The sequence below is a fragment of the Lycium barbarum genome, chromosome 8 (genome assembly GCF_019175385.1).
Source record: "Lycium barbarum isolate Lr01 chromosome 8, ASM1917538v2, whole genome shotgun sequence".
NCBI classification, from domain to species: Eukaryota; Viridiplantae; Streptophyta; class Magnoliopsida; order Solanales; family Solanaceae; genus Lycium; species Lycium barbarum.
In genome coordinates, this window is record NC_083344.1 from 95,095,986 (window position 1) to 95,101,460 (window position 5,475).

Consider the following 5,475-nt stretch of genomic DNA (forward strand, 5'->3'; position numbering starts at 1 on the left):
TACTTTTAAGTTCCAATACTCCAAGCATCTAAAATTTTGTTTCCCAATAAATACTGTCATTATCAACTTCTACTAGCAAATGCATAAATAATTCTTTGAGTTTTTTATTTATTTAAATCATATTAAAATATGTTATACGCTGATTGATTTTTTCACTTGAAATTTAGTGTGCCACAAGTTATAAATATTAGCCAATTTTAAGAGATTTCTTTTTGTCAATTGTCGAATAATTTTAGAGAAAATATCATTATTCTATAGACCTTTTACTATGGTCAATTTTGTTCTAAAACCTCTTTATATAGTTTATAGCAGATATATAGTAAAATATCTATTTACTACTTGCACAAAAGTTTTGTTTTATTCGAATATCCACAAAAAAGGTAGGGTTAATTGTTATTTGCACAGTTGATTACTGCACAAAAAAGTTATTGTAATAAAATAATAAAAAGATATAATAAATATATCTGAAAGATAATTCATCTATCCACACTATTTGAAACCACATTCAAATTGAAAACTTTCATATGTTTAAAGGTAATTTTAAAAGTATAATTTGTCAAAACTCAAAAGTTAAAGTGATGAGTGTTGTTTATACTGTATTATGACACTATAATTTATACACTTAATTGATATGAAAATTTAATTTAAATAACATACAATATATATAAAGAATATTTATTATCAAGTCACGGAAGGATATTTATAGTTAAGTCTTCTTAAAAAGTGAGATTTGTAATCTTAAAAATAAAAATTCAACAATAAATACAATAAGGTAAAGATTATTAATCAACTTATTCTTATTATTTTATATAATTTATTTATAACTGTGTAAACCAAATAATTCTTAGTTGCTTCACAATGAGGAATTGACTACATGTACCCGAAAGTCATCTATGTAAAAACAATTATAGAAAAGAAAAAGAAAGAGCAGTATTTGACTGCCAAAAACTATCAAAGGCTATAATAAAATGATAAGTATTTCTCCATCATTAACTAGAGATATGAGGTTTGAGCCTTGAATATGAAATCTGCTTTTGGTTGTACCTTCATAGTGAGACTTTTTAACATTGGAATCGTATCATAATATCCACAAGTTATGACGGATCCCTTAAAGAGGGGCATAAGTTCGATTTTGAAGGGTAAAAAGTAAAGATCAGCCCTTTTGAAGGGCAAACCATGCAATTTCATCTTTTTAATACAAATACAAATTAGTCGAGCCCGAACATAGAATGACATATCAAAGTCAATGCGATTGTCAAATTTATTGGGCCCGTGCATACTTAATCTAGTAAGAATAGAAACATTGCACCTCTATGTCGTGTAATGTTATTTGTACAATTCTGCCATTCAGCGCATGCTTTTTGAGATCCAAATTTAAGCAAGCAACTGCGACATTAGATTAAATATAATACACAAGTTAAAGAATAAAAATCACCAATTATTCACAACAACATCCAATTTTTTTTTATTTTTTTTAAATAATCAGTAAATAACAGGCTATATAAGATTAGAAACTAAAACAAATCAAAGATCAATGATGAGAGTTGTGAAATAGCGTTTACTTTAGGGGAAAACATAGGCTACTTTCCCGGAAAAGAAGGGCCTTACTTTGATCTATGCCTCATAATTCTCAAGATCCATCTTTGGTACACCTATCCTTGGTGTGATCACGTCTTAGTCCTCATCTTCCAATTTTTTTTACTTTGTGAGTCACATAACAAACATTACTTGTGTGAGACCCTTTTAAAATCTGCCAAGTGAAATGCCAGCCCCGCTACATTAATGTTGCAAGTTTTACCAAAATTAACTTATCTTCCTCTATCTTCCCTGTCTAAAACCCTACCAATTCTCATTCTGCCATTTTTTGTGGACTACTATCGACCCATCGAGAAGTCATCTTTAGAAGAAAAAAAGGTCAACAACTTTAATCATCTTTTTTTAAAAAGTGATTCTTCTAAACTTACTTGCAGTTGCAGGTTATGAGTATTAATTAAGGCGTGAAGATTCGCTATCAAATTGAATAATCAATGAAGAGAATAGAAAGCAACACTCTACATTCACAAGACTCAAGCCGTAGTGATTCCAATACCAAATGTAGGATAACATGGAAAATTATATTTCAATTGCAGAAGAATCTCAAAATGCATTCCAAAATGTTAGTTTCATCAGCGGAGTAATATCAGTCCTTCACATCTATGGAGCTAGGTTATTCATGTAGAGAAGAAAAATGAAATTCTATGGGTTTAGTGAGATGAAGGAATTAAAGCAGCAAATAAAAGAGAAGGGGACCTCATCATTTAGGTTTGATAGTTTTCTGGTCAGATGAGACGGAGGAAGGAAAAGCTGATGAGAGGAAGATAAGTTAATTTTGGAAAAACTTTGCAACATTAATTTATTGGGGCCGGTATTCCATTTGGCAGATTTTAAAAAGGTATCTTTGTCTCAAGGTTGCTCATATGTACAAAAATCCAACAGCTAAGTTTAAATGACCAACAGGACATGATTGACAAAAATAACATGAAACAATAAAACGAAATGACATGACATTTCATCGAAATTAACTCGAGCATGCAATAGATTAAATACGGGAGAAATGGTCTAACATGTACTTGTATATTCATTACAAAGAATGCCTAAGCTGAGCCTGAGATAACATAACAAATACCGGAAATCAAAGCTGGTTCGGAAGAACCTTTGCCTTAACGTATATACTGAGAACAACTAAACATAGACAACCGTAGGAGAGGCATGGCGTGGAAAAATGAGTTCACTGCTACTGATAATTCTCGGCACTTAGTAGGAAAAATGTTCCCACTAAATCAATGCAAATTTGAACTCTCAGTACAACAACAACAACATGCCCAAGAGTGTACGCAAACCTTACCTCTACCTTGGGAAGTAAAAAAACCGTTTCTGGTAGACCCTTAACACAAGGATAAATTTGGACTCTTAGTAGCATTTCAAAACAAATCTGTGGTAATATATGAATCATTTCCATTTTTTGTAAGTGTTCAAGCATTTCAGCGAAAGGAAAAAAGAGTAAAATTAAGCCCCAAGAGTAGAAATAACAAAATTTAGATGTACAAGTTACGTATTTGAGGTCAAAAGCTCACCATTCTGCAATATTAATCTTCCATTATTGCAGCAAAACAGAAGAAGGAAAATCTGTTCGCTAAATATGAAACAACAGGAAAACGATAGACAGTTCCAATGCTCGTGAAACAACAACAATGGTAGCCACAACAAATTGAACAAGAAAAACTTAAAGGGTTATACCATTGTGGTCGTACTGCTACTATCAGGAACAGAGCACTGGATCCAACACTGATATCGAAATAAGTATTTAAGGGCATAAAAAATTTACCATACATTGAGATAGGTATTATGCTCCCAATGAATGCGACCAGAAACAGAGTTTACTCTCATGCGGGTGAAGAAACATAAGAACTACAACAAAGATGGTATCTGAAGGTAAGAGTGTTTAACCCGCGGATCTTGAAATTAACATCATTATTCAAGGACAATTTCATTAACGTTGGAAAATATAATGGCCTCACTTTTCTTCTCTGGTGCAGACTCACTGGATAGACATGAATCTGAAACAATTCCACTGAAGCATACAACTCAGAGTTAATTCTAACAAATTTAAAACTTTCTTAGTCCTTAAAAATGCATACCATAAGGAGTATTAAATTGCAGGATTATTTATAGCACCGGGACAAGAAAGTAAGGAGGAGAAGTTTTGGGAGAACTCCAGAGACACAAGGAACAAAAAAGAAACGTCAGGACCACCGTTAAATCATCCAAAATTCATACTAAAGTAACATAAACTTGCAAGAGTTTCTCCATGCCTTAGACATACTCTTCTAGCGTCCGAAAAAACACGTACATTAATATCCTACATCCAAATCAAATAAACAAAAAACAAATTGTATACAATAAAATCTGAACCAGCAGTCGCCTAAAATTAACAACACAAAAAGATAAGCAAAAAGAAACATTGATGACTATGTGGATTTGGACGCTATCATAATCCCTGTCGAAGCAAGGTCTATGAATTCAAGGGAAGTTGTTGGTGCATTCTTATGATACAACTACTCTAAAAGTTCGACTTTCATTTTTTCCTAATTAAAAACAGATTTTCCACCACAGAAGAAGTCATTAACAACCTGAAAATCAGGAGTTTCAATCCATTGAGTGAAAACTTAATAATTAACCATGTATATCATGTGCCGACAGAAAAAGAAAACTTGAATCCTATTTGAGATATAAATAATCAGAACACAAGTGGGAATAACGAATTATTGAATGCGATAATAATGATAAGTAAAGTGTTTCACCAAAAACAACTAAACAAATTTAGAAAGAGCGGTTGAAGCAGAAAGAACAAATTGTTGAAGGGGAGAAACAATAGTTGATCGTAGAGAGCGATTGTTAGAATCTAGAAGAGGAATTCAATGTGAGAATTAGCCAATAAGTGAATTGCTAAAGTCAGGAAAGAGTAATTAAACACGAGAATTAGCCAATAATTGATTTGACTAAAGGACTCAATTAGACGAATTTGAATAATGAGGTTGCAATCAGATAGGTAAAATATAAAAAATAAAATTACCAACAACAACTACCACCAGCAAAATAGTGAATTGCAAAGCTTCACAGAGCAAGCCCATGTTACACGCAAAATCCTACGAATCATATATGCAAACATAAGCGGGACAGTGGGACCAGAGAAGACTTTTAGATGTAACTCTAAAATAGAACAGGGAATAGTAAAAGGAGATGGAGAGAAAGAACTACCGACTGGTATTGTTTGTATGGCATGAGAATTGCAAGAGGGAATTAGAAAGAGCAAGCCCGTTGAGGAAGGCACGTTATGTGAATCATCTATGCTGACAGTTATTGGGGGAATTTTAGAAGCGACTCTTGGAGTGCACAGTAAAGCACCGGAACAATAAACAAAATTTTCCCTGGCGATTTTATTTAGTGGAAAGAAGAGGAAAATTGCAAATTTTTTAGATAAAAGATAAATATAAATCCCAAATTGTGAGGGCGCCATGTAGGCAGGACTATGTGTAACGTCCCGTATCTTAAAATAAAGGTTAGACTCGTATCGTTAGAGTTTCAGAGGAAATTTAAAGGTTTAAACGTTTTGCGAAAGTGGCTGAGGGGCCTACTTTGAGCAACCATAACACCTTGATTCGTTGCGAATTTGGAAAAGGTTCCTTAATGAAAGTTATAGTACATAAAAATACCTTTCCAGGAATATAAGGATCAGGCCAATAAGATCCCGGATCAAGGAGATATGATCATCTCAAAATGGCTAATAGAGGGGTGCTCAGATTCGATAGAATCGGCTAAGTTTTCGGTAGGCCTGCCTTCCAGACCGACTTAGTGAAAATCCGTTGATAATTTGAGAAAGCTTAAAATATGAAAGTTGTATCCCTTTGAAATATCTTTCCAACGATATATTTTGGA

At 33.0% G+C, this 5,475-nt stretch overlaps 1 long non-coding RNA gene across 1 annotated transcript; it reads right to left on the reverse strand.

Moving 5' to 3' along the window:
* Positions 1 to 3,480: 3,480 nt before the first annotated feature.
* LOC132606340 (uncharacterized) lies at positions 3,481 to 5,008 on the reverse strand. Its single transcript, XR_009569694.1, has 2 exons — positions 4,798 to 5,008; positions 3,481 to 4,685 (listed from the first exon to the last, which is right to left on the reverse strand). It is a non-coding gene; the product is annotated as an uncharacterized LOC132606340 (long non-coding RNA).
* Positions 5,009 to 5,475: the final 467 nt, after the last annotated feature.